Raw genomic sequence first — 20091 nt, 5'->3', positions numbered from 1 at the left:
CTCCCCCCCCCCCCCGTAATAATATTCATATCTGTTTTAATCCACGGCTGCATGAGTGACAGAGTCACGGCTGACGCAGAATGATTTGAAAGCAACCCATTTCCGATTCAAAACCCTTCCCTAAAACCATGCTAATCCCCTGCACTGGAATGGATTTCAGGAGGGAGATGGAGCTTTCTGCCAGGAGGATAATACGGGATGTGGGACACAAAGACTCGGATACGCAGGTCTTTATTGTTCCATAAAACGCTAAGTGATTTACACAGCCCCCTGGGCACTGAAGCCAAGACGGTCGGATACAGAATTTCCCTCCCACCCCCATGTCCCCCTTCTGCTATGCCTCTCTTTACTGCAAGGCTCTCTGGGAAAAACTGGGCCTCTGCACTGCTCTCAGTTTCCTCAGAGTACAATTCCATCATTGCCAGCTGGGCCCCATCTGTGTGAGCTTCCTCCCAGCAGTGCCCTGTCCATGCTGGCTGGGCCCCATTGGTGTGAGCTTCCTCCCAGCAGTGCCCTGTCCATGCCAGCTAGGCCCCATCGGTGTGAGCTTCCTCCCAGCAGTGCCCTGTTCGAGCCGGCTGGGCCCCATCTGTGTGAGCTTCCTCCCAGCAGTGCCCTGTCCGTGCCGGCTTGGCCCCACCGGTGTGAGCTTCCTCCCAGCAGTGCCCTGTCTGAGCCAGCTGGGCCCCATCGCTGTGAGCTTCCTCCCGGCAGTGCCCTGTCAAGGTGCGTCCGCTTGCTCAGAGGGCAGCTGACACCTGCTGACCCCGGCAAGCTGCTCGGGAGCCCAGCGAAGCTCTGGAATCAGGTCTCTCCGTTTTCAGCAGGTGCTGGCCAATTGTGGCCCGAGTCAATGTCTAGCAGGGAGCTCAGGCTTGGGGCTTCTCTGAGGGGAGGGGACATGAGCAGAGACACCATGAGGGAGGCCCAGGGATGGCTGCAGCCTCCATGTTTCTGCTCAGCCCAGTCCAGATGCCTGATCCTGTCACTTCTGCTTTTTCCTGCCTCTCCGTCTCCTGGGGGAATCTCTCCTTCGGGCTTGTTTTGGCCTGGTGACTGCAGGAGGGAGGCGAGGCGCCTGGCAGGGCCCTGGGGGACGCTGAGGTTTCTCCCTCTCCCCCTCACCGGGGAAATCTGCAGGTATTTCCTCAGTTGCCATGGCAGCAGTGAAGCATTTGAGGCAGGCAGCCGCTTTGCTCCAGATTCTCACCAGCAGCGAGAATTTCTGAAGGGGCAGGGCTCCGGTGTCTTTTGTCAATGCAAAGGCGTCTCAGGGCTGCACAGTACACAGCGATGAACTGGGGGGAGCCAGGAGGCCGAGGCCTGAACCTGAACACAGGGAGCAGAATTGTGCACACATACAAAAAGCCCATGTGTAGGTGCACGTGTGCAGTGGCGGATTAGCCAATGGGCCCACGGGGCCCTCGCCCAGGGGCCCCGGCCAGTTGGGGGGCCCTGGAAAAATGGGTGCCCCATCCCCTGTAGACATGCGCCGGGGCAGGGCAGGGCAAGCCCCCACGCCCCGACCCCTCTCTGCTCCCCAGCAGCAGCACCGGGCCGGCGGGGGAAGCCCCAGCACCCAGACCCCAGCTGCGGCCCCAGGACTGGATGAGCTCTGGCTCCCTGCTGTGGCCTCAGGGCTGGGGGAGTTCTTACTCCTTGCTGCAGCCCCAGGGCCCTGGCGGGGGGAGGGGGGGACAGGACAGAGCTTCTCTGGTCTTGGAGCTGCAGTGGGGAACAGGGACAGAAAGGAGCAAACCGGGGTCACAGTGGGGGGGGGGTGGAATGGGGTAGGACCATGGGTGGAACAGAGGTGGGGCTGCGGGGGGAAGGGGCAGAATGGTGTGAGGCCATGGGCAGGGCCGCAGGCGGAAGGGGCGGAATGGGGGCAGGACCACAGGCAGAAGGTGTGGGGAGGGGGCCCCCCACTTGCTCTGGCCCAGGGCCCCCATGAAACCTTAATCCGCCTCTGCATGTGTGTGTACATGGATCCATGTGCAGGGGTGCGTGTGTGTCCGTGCATTGCATGTCTATATGTTTGTTAGAAAGGCTGCATGGCCTAAAGAACCCAGCATGGGGCTGGGAGCCAGGAATTCCTGACCTGAAGCTGAGATCCAGGTCTACCAGCTACGAGACACCGACTCCCCGTCTGGGGCTTGGGCTACTCATTTACCTCACTTTCCCCATCTGTGACATGGGGATAATGAGCCTCCGCATCCTCGTGTGAGCGCTTGGCGATGCGCTGTGATGATTCCCTCAGAGCCGGGAGTGTGCACAGCGTCAGGATGTCCATGGCTGGACCCTGGCTCTGGGGTGTCATTAAAACGTGGCCAGGGCCTGAGCAGAAAACAAGCCTGCCCATGTTGGGGGACAGCCGTGTGACACGTGGTCCCTACAACATGACTGTGCTTGTCGTGAAGACAGCCCCTCACACATGAAGGGCTTGGGCTTCCGAGGTGTTGCCCACGGCTCCCAGTAAAGTTATTGGGAACAGCAGGAGCTCAATCTGTGTGCAAATCAGACCAGTTGTGGACAGGCCTGGGTATGCCTGCAATGTCCTGCCTGTGCAGGTGACCAGAGCTCTGGGCATGTTATGTTTGCCAGATGTGTATTTAACAGGAACTGTTTTACAGGCCGGTGACCTTGTAAGGGTAACATGCACTGGCAGCTGGGGGTGTGTGTGCAGCAGTGCTAATGATAGGTGTATGTGGCAGGTGCTAGTGAACAGGAGTTTGTGCAGTGGATTCTAGTGAATAGGGGTGTGTGGCGGGTACTAGTGAATAGGAGTGTGTGCAGTGGATACTACTGCATAGGTGTGTGTGCAGCCCCAGCAGACACCAATGAAGAGGTGTGTGTAGTGGATACTAGTGAATAGGTGTGTGTGGCACATGCTAGTGAATAGGCCTGTGCTTGTATTTCACTCTATGAGGCTTGAAAAACCCTGCAAGAACCGATCTTAGTAAGAGATCCGCCAACCCCCGGTGACTCCTCTGGCTGTTCCCAGGGGAGACTCAGACTAGCCTTTGAAACAGGAGACAGGGAAATTGTGCAGAATCCCCGGGGACAATCTCGCTGGTCACGCCTGAGACATCCCCTTGCTCCCACCCCAGCACCCCTCCACCCCCACCCCCTCTCCCAAATCCCCACTTTTTTCTTTGCGTGCTTTTTGTCTGCTGCACACGGCCCCATGAAGCCCAGGGACTATGTCACGGTAAACAGGACTCCAATGCCATGTAGTGGAGGATGCGGCCTGCCCTGGAGGGAGATGCGGGATGACAGGGAGAGGGGCTAGTGGAAGAGTGAGGGATTAAATGCAAATGCCCAGATAATGAGGATCTCTGGGAAAAAGCCCATTTGTATAATTTAAATCTCTAATGAGGCTTCCTGAAATACAAAGCCCTTTGTGATGTCCCTGTTCTCATTGGTAATGGAAGCTGTACTCCCACTAAATCTAGATTTAGCACTGGAGGGAAGGGAGGGCCATTTAATAATGAACAATTCCACCCCACACACACTTTGGAGCATTAAAGTGCTTAAAGCTCACCTTGTGGGGAAGGCTGAGGTCAGACAGAGACGGGATGCTGGGCGTGGAAATGGGGATCCTTCCAACTGCCGCAGGAAGCCCCCTTGTCCCCAGCTTGGAAAGCCCCAGTATAAAGGGAGGACTGAGCCGTTAATACATCTAGGGAGGAAATCAGAAAGCCCAGTTCTAAAAGGGTGCAAGAGCCTAAGTGTACATGTCTACAGATGTGTGTACGCATGTTTACACACGTGGGCATGTATTCTTGTGGCTATTTACACGTACATGCATACTGGCACCTGTGCATGTGCATTCATGCATACAACAGCACATGTGTCCTGTCGTTCCCCTCCTCCCCCCCCCCCCCACCACCACGCATGCCTTGCTTTTAGAATTTGCAGGAACTTTGCATTGACTTTGATTGTATCCTGGGTTCCTATCCCACTTGGAAACACCTAAAACTCACCAGAGGGAATCCTGGCCTTGCTGAAGTCCTTGGGAATTTTGGTAATGGGGCCACAGTGTGCAACAGGAAAGCCAATCAATGGAAGCTGCCACAACCCCCTCTCAGGTACGGAAAGCCCAAGGTGTGTACATGAGCAGGTGGTCAAGCATGCGGGTACAGGTGTACTGCGTGAGTGTGCAAGAGAAGCTCGTCTGTGTATCTGTCTGTCAAGGTATGGCGCACTGCAGGAATCTGTGCATTTCCCATGCATCGTATCAAGCTCTAGCCAGAGCGCCAGGAAGGCCCTTAGAAATGACTCTCAGCTAAAGGGATAAAGAAGCTAGATACCAACATGTACATTATGGGTGGGGGGGGGTGAAGCCCTTTTGGCCCAGCTCCGTGGGGAATTAGGTGCCTAAATACCTCTGAATATCTGGGCCTTTGTGCCTAGCAGACCAAGCTGTTTTTTACAGCAGCCTCTTGCCACAAAGAAGCCTCCGCTCTGCAATGCACCAGCTAACGGTGCTGCTTGAATCTGCACTCTGCTGGGCAGACGTCAGCTGCTCCTCTTCACAGGGCCTGGTGCATTTCCCGAGCCCCTGCCAAAGGGTGTTAGGGCCCATCCCCAACTGTAATATGGGCATAGCTCTGGATAAGGACTCTCGCAAAAGAAAAACATGGAGAGATAACAACACAAGGCAAGTGGGCTCAGAGGAAGGAAGGAAGGCGTGGGATGCTGGCTTGGAAGTGTGCCTCGCCTGCATCTGTTGTGCCGACATAGGAAGCCTGCTGTAGGCTTCCCCAAACACACGGGATTCTAAGGCCCTGTCGTCCATGGACAGTGATTGGGGGGTTCAGCCACCCTCACCAATCTTGTTGCAGTGCCCGGGGGGATGTGGGATGATCCTTTCATGCTGCCTACTGCAATAGCCCCTTGAATCTGCCCTGCCCCATAACAGGGTGGCCCAGCCGGCCGGTTGGCAGATACCGTGATTGTCTGGGTCACAGCAGGGATGTGGAACAGATGAAGAGGAGACCAGGTCACTCCAGGAAACCCACCCCAGGCCTTACGCTGAGTCCAATACATGCTCAGACAAGTCTCGGAAGTGCTCTGGGGGCGCACTGAAGCTTTGATCAATAAAGCTCAGGCAGGGAGCTCACTAGCTAGACTCAGGGCAACAGTAGCTTTGGGGGTGTAAAGGCACCAATGCAGCCCTCTCAGGAATTCCCCCAGGGAAACGGGGTGGTGTAGTGGCAGCCTAGGCAGCCCGATGCCACCCTCTGCGCAGCTACTAGTGTGGGACATGGTGGGGGCAGGAGGGGGCGTGCTTAGAGCAGGAGGAGGCATTGCTGGAGGCCATTCTGAGGTGCAGAGACACAGCACAGAATCTGGCCCTCAGTGCCTGGACTGAAGGAGCTCCTTGTAGTTATTTTCACAGCAGCTGCCTCTGTTCCCCTCTCCCAAGCTTGTCAGGGCTGGAAACGGGGATATGGGAAGACAACAGGGAAGGTGCCCTCCAATGCCACTGGAACACATGGGGCTGGGAGCGGGACAGAATGGGAAAAGGGCCATTTTTTGTTGGAAATTAGAGGCTGATCATTTAAAGCCGAGACACTCATCACCTCTCCCTGACTGATCCTGCTTATGTCTGTAGTGCAAAGTCCAACTGAGTCCAGAGGCTGAGAAACCTGTGCTGGCTGCTGCCCAGATGCTGGCTTGGCTGCAGTGACACAGTGCAGGCTGTGGTCCCCGGAGATTTCAGGGGCCGCACTACTCTCCCAAAGAGGGCTGAACTGGGCCGGCGAGGGCAGGGGAATTCTTACCCCAAATGTGAATGCCGCCCATCCCCTTTAAACACACACGGCCCAGGTCAGGACAGAAGCGAGCCCGCAACGCATGACAGCGGGAGGAGTGTGACATGACAAAACTCTGCAGAGAGACATGGGCAGAGACAGACTGAGCCCTGAGCCCGGTGTCGGGAGGGCTAGCCCATTGCGCTTGCACCCTTTTTCTTTTGTGTAATTTTTTTACCTTATTTTTTTGGAAAGAAGAACATAATAAACAGAAGCAGAAGAAAATATGACACATGGCTGTGAGCTCCAGGGACTCCACGAGAGTCACTCCTGATTACAGCAGTGTAACTCCAGAGGCGTGACTCCCGATTTCCACTGCTGTAGCATCTGCTTTGCACTGGTGCCCGTGGCTACCCCAGGAGGGGAACCAGGTCCCAATACTTCCTCGTTCTCACACAGCAGGGGGGACAGGTGCTTGCCAAATACTTTGGAGAGGTAGTTTCGTGAATCCTGGCGACCCCAGGCAGAGACCCTGTCCTCTCCTGATGTGGGGCTATGTAGGCTCCAATATTCATCCTCTCCTGGACCCAGCCCCCTAGGAAATGGATTCTGTGCAAGCTCAGTGAACTGTGGCCTGCAGCACCTGCCATTGGCTTCAGGAAAGCTGGTTCTCAGCTTCCCATCTCCTGCCCTGGGAGCAGCTGCATGTTCCCCGGAGCTTGCACCGAAATTAAGTAACCCGGACAAGGCCCCCTGCCCCCTTACACTCTCCAAGAAAGCAGGGAGGGTTAAGTGCAGCCACTCCCTCAGTAGCTGTGAGCTCAGGGCTCCTCCTTCTGGCAGCTCAGGGAACTTCAAGGGTTTGGGGCTTGTGTTTACAAAAGGATGGAGTCCCTTCTTGTCTCCTTTCCGCTCCCAGCCATCGTCCCAGCTAGGTGCTGGGGTGGGGCTGAAGGCACAGAACTCACGATGTTGCAAAAGAAGCGTGCTGTGGTTGTTATCAAGCTGGGCTGCAGGGCGGAGGAGCTCAGATCCCTAGTGCCCTAATTGCCCAAGAACTGGGCCCCTGCAGCTGCCAGTCACTTCGGTGGGATTTGGGAGTGGCCGGCCTCTCTGAAAACAAGCCCACTGCTCAAGAACGTTACTTGGGAAGGGTCCTGGGTTGGGGGCACTGTTAGCTTACTCTGAGGTGCATAATTGAGCCCCCAGCAAGCCCTTAGAATCACAGAATCTTAGAATATCAGGGTTGGAAGGGACCCCAGGACGTCATCTAGTCCAACCTCCTGCTCAAAGCAGGACCAATCCCCAACTAAATCATCCCAGCCAGGGCTTTGTCAAGCCTGACCTTAAAAACTTCTAAGGAAGAGATTCCACCACCTCCCTAGGTAATGCATTCCAGTGTTTCACCACCCTCCTAGTGAAAAAGATTTTCCTAATATCCAACCTAAACCTGCCCCACTGCAACTTGAGACCATTACTCCTTGTTCTATCATCTGCTACCACTGAGAACAGTCTAGATCCATCCTCTTTGGAACCCCCTTTCAGGTAGTTGAAAGCAGCTATCAAATTCCCCCCCATTCTGCTCTTCCGCAGACTAAACCATCCCAGTTCCCTCAGCCTCTCCTCATAAGTCATGTGTTCCAGTCCCCTAATCATTTTTGTTGCCCTCCGCTGGATGTTTTCTCCCTTTATTCTCGGCTTGCTCATATGGGCTGAAAACATGATTGTTCCTCCCCCTTCCCTGTGTCAGTGCTGATGGGGCCTGCAGAGCAAACCCTCCCCAGGCTCCTCCCCCCGCTCCCAGAAGAGAGCTGGGGCCCGACCCTGCTCTCACACACCCCAGTGTAAATCCAGAGTCTCCCCACTGCAGTGAGCCGAGCTACAGCAGGGAAAGGGTTGGGGGAGAGAAGCCCATGGTGTCAGCTCTAGGGTCCTTGTGGCCTGGGAGTCAGATTTACCCCTGCAGGCCTTGGGCCCTGGCAGCAGGATGCCCACTGCAGGGAAGCTGTGGCAGAAAGAAGCAGCTGCAACGGGGCCTGCAGACATCCAGCCCAGCCCCAAAAGGGGTGAGGTGAGGGGCATGGCCAGGTCGTTCCATCTATCCCCTCAGCAGCCTCCCTTTGTGGGTCCCCTGGAGAATTGCTCTCCCCAGCAAGGGGAAGGGGTTGGAATGGGGGCAGGGAAGGGGTGGGAAGAGGCGGGGCAGGGCCTCACTGAAGGGGTGGAGTGGGGGCGGGGCTGGGGAAGCGGCTGGTGGTGTGGCCCTCGGTCCAATGTACTAGTCCTCATGTGGCCCTCGTGGTCACTTGCGTTTGAGCCCCTTGATCTAAAGCAAACTTGGCATGAGGGCTGCAATGACACAGTAATGACAGCAGATGGCAGCAAATTCCTACCACTCATTCCCGCCAGCAAAGGCAGGTGCTACAGGTGTTTTAATCACACAGTGGAGGGACTGGGTGCCGCGCAGAGGCCCATTGCCCAGGTAGGAAGGACAGGAGTCAGTCAGGACAAAGCATCCCCATCCCCCGCCATGAGTAGCACTTGCTGGGGGAAGGGAAAGACCTCGCATCAGCAACCATCACACTATCATGGTGTTAGTCCAGGGGAGGGAGTGTGGCTTGGGGCACTAGTGGGCAGCTCTGGGCGTCAGGATTCCTGGGTTCTAGTCCCAGCTCTGCTGCTGCCTCTCTGAGTAACCTTACCCCAGTTCTGCCCCCTCCCTGCCTCTCAGCTTCCTACCCTATAAAATGGGGATAATGACCCTGAGCTGCCTCGCTGAGGGGTTCTGAGGTGGGGTTCAGTCATGTCAGTGGAGGGGGTTGAGAGGTGCTGTGCCAGGGACGGGTATTGGTATCGCGTTGGACAGCAACTTTCACTGGCCTGTGGCCTCCGTGCTGCCTGTGTGCACGCAGCCAGGGGAAGTGACCGGCGTGCCAAGCTCTGACGCACTCGCCCAGGGTGCCTCCCACATCCACATTCCAGTCACTGTCGCCATGCTGCAAATGCACATGCTGAATGGAGCAGGAGGCAGGACGGGGGTGGGGGGTGGAGGAAGGAGAGAATGAACCTTGGAAGGTTTTGGCAGCCAGGGAGAGGATCAGGCATTTGCTGGCTGCCAACCCACGAAAGCTCATGCTCAAATAAATGTGTTAGTCTCTAAGGTGCCACAAGTTCTCCTTTTCTTTTTGCGAATACAGACTAACACGGCTGCTACTCTGAAACCTGTGGAGTCTTTGGGACCCTTTACTGGGGAAGGCTGTGAGGTTTCGTGGTGCAAACAAATTAGCCACCTCACTATGTTTTATCCATCTGGAAGGTGGACACACTGTACCCCAGCTAGCAAGGACCCCTGGCTTCTGTTCTGTTGCAGCCCCAGCCAAGAACTGTCTGTGCAGAAGAGGGAAAGCTTTTTTCCCCTCCCACTCTGTGTCAGATCTGTGTAAGACGTAGCCACTCTTGGACTGCCCAGGGCTCCTTGGCTGTCTGCCCTCTGGCCCCGTCTCCAGCTGCTGGCACTCTTTGGTACTGAGTCCCAGGAGTTCAGGCGTGTGTCTGTCCATGCTGCAGTTCAGCTCAAGGCTCATGGCTGACGTAGGCGTCAGAGGCTGCAGCACTGATTACCTGTTACCTCACTTCTGTCTTGCTTAGGTTAATGCATTTCACACCCTCTCCAAATCTTGCCCAGCTGCTGTGTTCCTGGTGCCCTCCATCTCTCAGAAATACCAACATTCCCGATCCAAAGAGTAATGAACAGCCAGAGGCAGCAACAGCTGCAAGGACCAAAGCACGGAAAGGCCTCTGGAGCACAGTCTCTGGCAAATGACAACGCGGTCGATGCACTATCGACTGACCTTTACAATTGGTAAAACAATAAAAGCAGAGGCTTTAAAGCCATTGAGTGACACAGCTCTCTCCAGATGGCAAGAGTCTGGCTATGTGAGTGGGCGTGTGTCCGCATCAGTCCATCAAACCCAAAAGGCCCCAACACAGCTGCCCCCGAGGGGGGTGCACAGCAACAGGAAAATTCCCCTCCTGGCTAGAGCAGAGCCCAGCTCCCTCCTCAGCTGGCCTTATTCCACCCACATCCTATCACACGGTTACAGCCATCTCTGGCCCCAGCACTCAGATGGAGCCCAGCACAGCAGCTGAGACCCACTGTTGCCAGGCCCACCTGCTTCCCTTGAGCTGCTTCAGTGGCTGCCCTGTTTTCCACCTGCTGGAGGCTGTAGCTCGGATATCAAGTCATAGCCTGGGACATGATAGCCTCAGATATGATATCAAGTCATAGCCTATAGCCAGTACCATTTACTGGGATTTGTGTGACTGGCCCAGAGCAGGGTTTGAACCGGAAACCTTCAGCGCTAAAACCATGAGCCTCTCCTGCTAGAGGGTGAAGGCCCAGAGCCTGAGGTGTTTAGGCACCTAACTCATATTGAAAGAAATGGAAGCTCTATATCGATCCTGACAGCAGCTACTCCTCTCCAGCAGGATAAAGATTGCCAAGCCCCTGTTTTATTTTAACCTCTTGCCTCCTGGTGCTCTCCAACTTCCTGCAGCCCTGGTTAAAGAGCCCCTCCCTTGGCTCCTCACCTCTGCTGGCCCAATCATGCGGACTATCCCAAACCCCCATGTCTGACTGTGGGTTTCTTCATTTGCTCTGACCCCAAAACCCTTGTACAAATCACAATGTTGGGTAGAGCTCTTAGCACAGACCCCCATGCTACTTCACCCCACCTCCTTCCCGGCAGAGTTGTCCCCCTGGGGCTCCCTTTCGTCTGCTTCTGTTAGAACCAGCTTCCTATCTCCCCACCCCAAGACCCTGTGGGACTGAGCGTGCCCAGAGGCCTGGGACAGGCATTTGTCTCACACTGAGTCTTGGGGCTTGCAGTCTGGGCATACCCTATTGGATGTCTTTGCTGGGTTCCCCAGATAGGCCTGAACTGGCCCAGAGGTTTGCCAGGAGCTCAGTGGTTCCCTTGCTAACCTCTTGTAGGGCTGGTTGGAGACGTGTTGTCCAGCCCTCCTGCTTTGTCTGTCCTAGGAATCTCAGATTCTCTTTTTTAGACTTTCCTTTTACCACAACACTCCTCCTCTCTCAGGCCCGGGAAAGCTGATCCCCGCCAGATCCTACAGAGAGACGGTGTGGGGTGGAGGGAGCTCAGGCACTGATGAAGGAAAGAACAGCTGAGCAGCCGGCAAGGGATTGTCTCATCCAGGAGGCCCCATGGCATTCCAAGGGGCAGCAGCAGTGTCTGGTGTCACTTTCCTTTCTGGGCAGTGGCAGCTGGGCTTTGCAGGGGGCGGGGAGGAATGTCAGCAAGTGCCCCCCGCAGTGCCTCTCACCCCAGATGAGAAGAAATGCAGCTCAGGATAGAGACCAGCAGCCCTGGGTGCAACAGGGGGACCCTGCCAGCAAAAGAGGGAGGCAGAGGCCGCCTGGCTTCCCTTCTCCACCTGGAAGGCAGAAGAGTCACCAGCACAATCTAGGCTCAGCAGTGTTGAAAGCAGGTGTGTGAAGAGGCAAGGAGGTGAGTCTGGGCTGGGAGCTCAGGGGCCTCCTTTCTCTATGCCCTTTGCCTGCATACACTTCCCACAACCAGGGGAAGGAGATGAATGGAGGAGCCCCAGGCGTCAGGGGGACCTGTCCTGTCATGTCCCATCCCTTCTCTAATGCCGATGAGGTGTGTGGGGCTAAAGGAGAAAACACTGGGCCATGTTCAGGGCTGGGGTATAGCTGGAGTTACTCTACTGAAGTCTTTAGAGTCTAACAGGCCAGAGTAGGAACTGGCCCAGCCTTTCTGCCCAAGGAGCTCTGTCTGTGTTAGACTCATCCCCATCCCCAAAGCTGGTGCCATAAACATAAAGGGAAATCCCTGTGCAGCTGAAATATCAGAGAACTAAAGCCACCCCATGGCCCACCTCTTCCCCAGCATTCCACCTCCACTCCCAGTACCCCCTTGCAGAAGGTGGGAAGGATTTCCAAGGGCAGTTCTTCTCCAAGGCTTTGGAAGGGCAGAGACCTGGTAGATCAGGGAGCAGCTGTCATGCAGAGCCACTACACCTGTGGAAGGGACTCCTGGCCAGCAAGCCTGGGCTCTCTGAGTCCTTTAGCTGGAATGAATGAATGGGGACAGCTCTCTCTTGTCAGGGCTCTGTGGAAGCTCATTCTCTTCCAGAGCTAGGTCCTGGTAAGTGTTGCTCAAAGCCATGTGCATGTGGATCCACAGGGTCCACATATGGTGTATGCATGTGTGTTGCACATGGTGTGTGCATGTAAGGTGTATGTATATACACCGGATGTGCCTGGGAGGGTGTTTATACAGGGTGTGCAAATGTAGGATCATGGGGGAGGTGTATATACATAGGATATATGTTGTGTGTAGTGGGGGGGCAGGGTGTGCCTGGTGGGAGCACATGCAGAATAGAAGTGGGGGGCGTGTAGGGGGCAGGGTGTGCCTGGTGGGAGCACATGCAGAATAGAAGTGGGGGGCGTGTAGGGAGCAGGGTGTGCACGGCGTGTGGTATGCTGGTTGGTTGTCTAGGCAGAGTGTGCACAGTGTCTGTATATTACCTGTGTGTGCATGTGCGTATGTGAGTGTGTAAAGTGGAGTGTGTCTGTGTGTGCAGGATGGGTGTGGCATACAGAGTGTTTGTGTGTGTAGTCTGTGGCTGTGCAGACAGTGGGGAGGATGGCTGAAGAGAGGTTCTTTCTTTCTCTGGGCTGTTTGAGTTGGACATTCTACTGAGTCTTTAGGATTAAGTATGACTGAAGGGGAAAAGGCCCAAATATTTAATTTTCCCTGTGTCAGGCGCCTGTTAATTACTTCTGTTTCTCCTTCCAATTATCATAAAACTGCCAGGAGACAAGTGGGAACTGCCAGTCGTGTCTCTCTGTCCTGTTCACTCCACTCCACGGTCGAGGCAGCCTTCAAGTCTTGATTAATTGTGCCTCATTGCATTGTGAGACAGCGCTATCAGTCTTGGGGCTGCAGGATCCTTCCTTGGTGGTTAGGGAAGGGAGACAGGAGGAGGTGGGGGGCAGCTGGGCCTGTTGCTGTGTGTTCAAAGCATCTTCTTGCTCTGCAATCTCCCGAAAATGAGTCATGAATTCTCATAAGCCCCCTCGGGCTGAACTCAGCCTTCACGCAGATGGGGAGGGAGCGTGTGTGTCTCTGGAGCTGCCCTAGGAAATCATGTTTGTGTCAGCCTGCGCCAGCCAATTGCACAGTTAAGAAAAAAAGCCAAACCCACTTTCCTTTCGCCAACGTCCCTCCAGGTTTGGTATTTTTCTCATTCGATTTCTGGGGCTGGATTTAGCCCTCACCAAAGTGAAGGGCTACCTGACCTGTGCTGGTGCTAGCCAGGGAGAGCGCAGCTGTTGGGCAAGACTCCTCCAAGTGCTCTGCTAATGCAGCTCAGCCCTGACACACTTCCTCCTGCTCTTTTAGACTTGAACCTCCTATATGTGGCTTGGACAATGCCCCTAGGACCCAGCCAGCAGCACCCTGTGATATTCCAGTCCTGGGCTCACACCCACACCTCTGCCAATGCCCATGCATCCCAACCTGCAGCACCCTCTGCTGTCCCTGTCACTTTGTTTTGTGATGTGGATAAATGCCCAGCAGGAGGGTTTAAGGATGAGGCCTTCACACCCTTCGGGCTACTCAGGATCTGAACCTAGGTTCCCAGAGACGAGCAGAGAGAACAGGAACTGTGCCATCTACATGCACTTCATCCATTTCTTTAACAGTCTGCGTGTGAGGCAGCCTGGGCCAAAAAGTGAAGGATCCTAATTGTCTCGGACCATAAAAATGATTTACTCTCGCTTTTTAATGTCATAATGAAGTGGCCTTGGCATTCAAGTTCTGCTCATGCTGCTCCCAGCAGACACAGTGCAGCCCAGCCCCCTAGGAGGAGCTGGAGGGAGCGGATCTAGGCTCAGGCACACCAGCTGCCCTGGGACCAGATGGAACCATGCTCTAGGGGCAGGTCTGGGATGGGCCTGGTTTACAGAGGTGATAAGTTCTTACAGCTTCCCCACTGGAATTGTGTGTAGGCTGCACCTTGGTGAATCGGGTCCAATGACAAATTCCAGGGAGTTAGGTCTCCGATAGCTTATACCACCCTTTGGGAGATGTGGTTCCCCAAGAATGAGACTGAGAATCAGAAGATCTTGGATCAGGTCCCAGCTCTGCCATGCTGACTCAGGGCATGCCTTCGGGCAAATCATTGTGCCTTTCTATGCCTCAGTTTCCCCATTTGTACAAGGGGGACAATCTAATCCACCTCCAGGAGTGTTCTTGGGGCTGATCCATGGTATCTGCAAAGCACGTTAAGACCTTTGGATGTAGTCTGAGGGAGAAGAACCAAGTAGTACTCTTGGTCTCCTGCCCTGTCCCATACACACTCACATGATTCCTAATGACACAGCCCCAGAGCTATCTCTGCCGTGATGGAGCCAAGGGCCAGCAGATCTATTTGTTTCCTCTGGAGAAACCCACTGAGATCAGTTACAGAGTCAGTTCCACAGGGAGAGGGTTCAGAAGGTTTCCACAAGGAGCTTCCCACACCCACACAAAAAAGGTGACATAGAAGAAGCATCAAGTCCACCACTCATCCCTTGTGATCCTCACACCAGTTGCTGAGAAATTAGTTCCCGCCCATCAGTAAGTGATCCAGGACTTGGTGGGGGGTGGGGCAGGGGAAGGGGTAGAGAAAGCCCTGGAGTGGATCAAATTAAACCCTGACTTCAATTAATCACCTTCTGCCCTGAACTTACACCCCTGAGGGTATCAGTGGAGTTACACCACAGATGAGTTTGACCCATTGAGCCTCTCTGTTTCTGAGTCACTGGGGGAAAGGGTGTTCTGCTTTGAGGATCAGAGGCTACAGACTGCAGTTGGGGATCAGCAGGGAAAGAGACATTTGATGGAGCCTCTGAGCAGCCAGGGAACAGCTTCTTGAGAGGTGTCTGCCAGATAGAGGGGGATTCTTGCTGAGGCCCCTGCTCCGTGGTTGGGCCTTAGGGAGAGCAAGAATTCAGGGAAGGATCAATGCTGATCTTCATGCAAATGGGTCATTTTTAACCACACGACAGCTGAGCTGCTTCTCACCAGAAGCCTTAGCAGCTGCCATCTGGAGTCCTTGTTGCCAAACCTACCCATCAGCTGCTCTGCCAGCTCCTCAGCTCAGCCCCTCTGCAGCTCTCTGTTAACACAACCAGGAAGGGCAGGGCTAGATACCTCCATCTGCCTGAGGAGGCACATCTGGGCTGCTACCACATGCATGTGTTGCTAGTTTTCTGCAAACACATCTTCCCAGAGGATCCCCATCTCTCTCCTTCTCGGAGACTATCCGTGGGAGCCCTGACATGAGCGCTTCTGCTGGGGGTCCCAGCTGTTCCTCCTGACCGCCTGGCATGGGGCCAGGCTTTGGGCACTGGGCGCACCTCCCTACAGAGCTCAGCTCACATACCCTGAGGCCCCCAAACACCTACTCTTCTGGGCTACGCAGCTCGAAAGGCTGGAATCCTGTCTGCCTACTAGCTGTTCTCATTCAAAATGCCCTATGAGACCTCCCTATACCCTCACCGCTGGGGAATCTAGTAAACAGACTATGTGGCCAGATTCGCCAAGCCTCACTCTCACTGACTGGTGCTTAAGGCCCAGATTCAGCAAGGCACTTAAGTCTGTGCCTATCTCTTAAGTGCCTAAGCACTCTCATTGACGTCAATGGAATTACCTGGGCACCTAAAGTTAAGCACATGGTTAAATATCTTCCTGAACTGGGGCCTAAGGAGGGCCCATGCTCATGGTCCCATCCCTACAATCTCAGTGAGGCTTGCAGCGCTGTTACTGACCCTGTAGCTTTACACTATGCTCCATGCAAAATGGTGTGGATCACAAGGCAGAAGGAAGGAGCAACCTGCGGTTTACAAGGTAAAGCCTTTCTTTTGGTGATGCAATTTGGGGTTGTTATTTTTCTCCTCCTGAGAAGTGGCAATAAGTAGCCACAGCCCTTCCAAACCCCAATGCCAACCTGGCTTGAATTCTCATGAACTCACCTTTTGGAATAAGTCATCGGCCTTCCTGGTCCTACGCAGTTCTGAATCTTCCATGCCTTGGTGTGCCAGATTGAGCCCTGCTCACTCGTCACTAGGTAAACAACAGAGTTATAAGCTTCCACTCGGCTCAGCTGTCAAATAAAAGCTTTGTCTGCCAATCACAGGAATCCAAAAGATACATCTTGCAATTAATACTGTATTTATAATTCCACCTAAAGAGAGGCAGTGGGTGGGCCACAGAAGTGCTTCTGTCAGAAATATTGGACGTACATTGTGCTGGGTGACCTAAATTGGTTTTAAGTTTTAATTGTCAGCTCTAGTTGGGGGTGGTTTTAATTATGCTTTCAGTCTTTCCTCTGACACATTGAAAGGCGAGGTAGTAAGTGGCTTGGCTTCTGGCTACTTCTGGGATGGATAATGGGGATAAAGGTGTGTTCACAAGTAGCACAGCTGGCCTAGGCATTTTTTTGCTAGTCAGGATGCTGTCCCCCTGAGCGAGATCTGGGGTGGTGCAAGATTATGAGCCTCACAAAGATCTCTGTAGAATTAGATTTAAATAAACGTGTAGTATAATTAGTGTGTGTGTGCGCACACCACTAACCACTACTGGATAGAATCCAAACTGGGCAGCTGCGTGTCATAGGCTCTGCATTGCTAACAGAGTGTGGAGGGTCTCCTTTCGCTCTTTGGCAGGTGCCTGTCCTTTCAGTGCAGGGTGAAGGCATTGAGTACTAATCCTAGCAATCGCCACCAAGTTCCCAGAAGTCGTACTGCACAGCATAGTGACAGTTCTGACATTCCTAAGCAGCTATGGTTTTGTTGGGACATATGTTTAATGTACCATCAATGATCATGTCAAGTGCCTTGTCTCTATCCAAGGATTGGAGCAGGTGGAATTCAGAGGCCGGTGGTCTTACCAGGGTCACACTGGAATTAATCTATAAGGAGCAGGTAATCTTTGGGAACCACTTTGTAATCAAAAATCTCTCTCTTAGGGACTGATCCTGCCAGGGGCTAAGTGCACTCAACCCCTGTTGACTTCAGTAGGGGTTGAAGCCCTCAGAGTCCCTTAAAGAGTAACAATGGACATATAGCACATCCAGACTGAGTGTAGCACCCAGTCAGGAATTGACCCTCAGGCATCTCTTACATTCATTCACTCTCTTCCTCCCTTCGTTGCTTTCCTTCACACCTTCTCTGTCTGGAGTGCTGAAAATTTAATCTGTTACCAGCCAGGAGATGAAAGGCATTAACTGAGAGCAATTTAATTGCAGCACAATCAGCTGCAGAGCTTCTGTAAGGAGCCGAGCACCTCTGCACAGCTGTGAATCAGACAGGAGTGTGTAGAGGGAGATACGTCTCCCTGCAGCGATTAAAGGCTCTTCTGGGATACGCTCCTTCACAAACATTCCAGGTGGACAGAGACTCATCCATGCAGAACCCAGATCCCAAAGGAGGAGGGGATGTGAGCATTGCTGATTATTGGAGTACAGCGCTAGTGAATGAATGTAGACTCAACGCTTGGAGTAGGCATTGGAAGTAATCATTTAAAATTGAGGAAGGATGGTCTGATGGTCTGGGACAGGAGATCTGGATTTGTTCCCTGGATTTGTTCCCTGGATCTCCCTGGACAGGAGATCTGGATTTGTACCAGAGACTGTGTGCAAATCACTTAATCTCTCCATGCTTCAGTTTCCCATCTGTAGGAAGGGGATAACTTTTCCTTTTCTCTCTGGAGTCTGTAAGCTCTTTGAAGCAGCGACTGTCACTTACTAAGTGCATGTACAGTGTCGAGCATAATATGCCCAGTCAGGGCATCTAGATGCTATTTCATTACAAATAACAAATACTAATCCAATATGGTGAATTGCAATACACTGCTATTTGCTGCAGCATCTTTCACAGATGTGTAGTTCCTAGTACAATTCTCACCTCCATTCAGAAAAGATGCAGAGAGAGGAAAGCAGCAGAGACCATGGCACATTCGCCTGTCACTGGGGAACTCCATTGCACGGATGTAACTGAGAAGAGCTACTGGCCCATAAAGTGAACTTTATCTAACAGAGAGGTCTAGACTGACAACTTGCCAGGAGCCTGAGAGCCACATTTAATTTGCAACAGTGTCAAGACATTGTAGTGACTGGTGCTATATATACCTACCTTAGACAGACAGATAGAAAGCAGGTGATTGCAGCTGTCCAGAGACGTGGTCCACAGAACCTGCACGTTCCAGCATGCAGTGCAGTCTGGCTATTGCTCAAGATGGAGCATTGCATGGTGGGACCTGTAGTCTCTGCAAGCTGCAACTCTGCATTGAAAATTAGTATGGCCAGAGGGCTACTTTGGGTAACTCCATGAGCAGCATTAGACCATGTGTTGGCCACCCCACTTATAACCACTTGCCCACCCAGGCATGACAACATTACACCACAATGGTCTGAAAGCATGCAGGTCCACATGAATATGAACAGAATGTCTGCTCCTCTTTCTAGGATGCCACTGCTACTGGCTCTAAATCTTGTCTTTAGTTGGGCTCAGCATATGAGGTTAACAGAGTCTGAAGGATTAATTTTTGTCAGCCTTCTGAGATTGCTACAGTACCTGCCATAACTGCTAAGAGCTGGGTCTGCCTATTCAGTGACATATTGCTGACAGGCTCTACACAAGTTTGGAAATTTGCCTCTGTTCCCTTCAACTAGTTACCATAAATCAGAACGCTGCCAGCTTCATTAACCTAAATGCACATCTAATGCTAGTGTCACATCTAATACTCGTAAACTCTGAATTCAGAGCCTAGCTAATTGCATTGGCTAAATTAATCCTTGATAATAAAGTGTCACCACCGCTGAGCACCAATAGTCACTACGGGCGAGGGCACCTTATAGCTAGCCATTGGGGGCACAGGAGTGAGCCAGAAAATCCCATTGCAACAACCTGTGCTGCAATAGGCCAAATGCCATTCTGGCATAACTCTACTCGAGTCTGTGGAGTTTCACCAGGAATGGATTTGGAATTCATTATTATCTGGGTTACAGTAGCGCCCAGAGGCCTGAATCGAGTTTGGGGCCCCGTTGTGCTAGGTGTTATACATACACAGAGTAAGCAACATCCCCTGCCCCAAAGGGCTTACGGTCCGAACAGGCAAGAAGACAAAGGTGGGAGGAGAAACAGAGGCACACAGAGAGGGAGCGACTTGCCCAAGTTCACACAGCAGGTGAATGGCAGAGCTTGAAATAGAAGAACCCTAGTCTGGTGCCCAATCCACAAGACCATGCTACATGAAATAAATGATATGTGAAATGAAGCCCATGAGAAGGACTGGCACAGTCATGCCAGTGTGTGTGTGGTGGTGGGGTGGGGGATGGTATCCATTTGACTTACTCAGCTCAGCTCCATAGCTGATTCTGCACCCAGCTATCTCCCCAGTACCCTCACAAACAAGCCAGAGCACAAGGAGAAGAGTACATTGAGCTTACACTCCAGCTGGGATCTGGCTAAACAATTGTACTTCTGGCCAACAGGGGAGGGAAAGAAAGACCAGCTGGTCCATCTTCACTTGCAGTTCTCAGGTAGATTTTCCACTCCCCTGCTCTGGACCATGGCTTTAGGCATCTGCTGAGGGAAAGTTATGTGTACTTTACAGAGAGTTTTCTGGAGTTATTCTTGATTGTGCTGCGAGATTTTGCTGCTGGGATGGCAAGAACAGTCATCATAAAGTTTTCATCAGCCCAGACATTTCTGGTAGAGTCACAGTTTTCTGGGCTAAATTCAGGGGGAGGGGACTCAGCAATTGATTATTTCCCTCATTACAAATTCAGATTGAACCAACTGTCCTCAGAAAAGGGGGAAAGACCAGGCAATGGTAGAGGTAAATCCATAATAATTCGTACTTCATTCCAAACCACAGGCAGGGGTCATCTTACCCACCACTTAAATGTAACTACTCCTGGGATGAAACATTGCATCTGCTTAACTATGCACAGCAGGTTAAGATAGGAAATGAAAAATATCCCACCTGAATGACACTGCAGGGGAACGTTTAAGGAGACAGAAGGTAGTGACCCCAAACTGAATTTGGCCAGGACACCAGGATTAGCACCCCTCTTCTTGGTTAGGACCTTGGTTTTATATCTCGTTAGCTCAGGGACCTTGCCAAAGGCTTTCTGAAAGTCCAAGTGCTCTGTATCCATTGGTTCACCCTTGTCCACATGCTTGTTGACCCCCTCAAAGAATGCCAATAGATTGGTGAGGCATGATTTCCCTTTCGTC

The 20091-nt window shown here is 52.9% G+C and overlaps 1 long non-coding RNA gene across 1 annotated transcript; it reads right to left on the bottom strand.

The window, feature by feature from the left end:
* Positions 1 to 337: 337 nt before the first annotated feature.
* Positions 338 to 20089, bottom strand: LOC142069573 (uncharacterized). Its single transcript, XR_012665482.1, has 4 exons — positions 19838 to 20089; positions 15823 to 15913; positions 3545 to 3682; positions 338 to 1329 (listed from the first exon to the last, which is right to left on the bottom strand). It is a non-coding gene; the product is annotated as an uncharacterized LOC142069573 (long non-coding RNA).
* Positions 20090 to 20091: the final 2 nt, after the last annotated feature.

Source organism: Caretta caretta, chromosome 19 (genome assembly GCF_965140235.1).
Source record: "Caretta caretta isolate rCarCar2 chromosome 19, rCarCar1.hap1, whole genome shotgun sequence".
NCBI lineage: Eukaryota > Metazoa > Chordata > Testudines > Cheloniidae > Caretta > Caretta caretta.
This window is presented reverse-complemented; position numbering and strand designations above follow the sequence as displayed.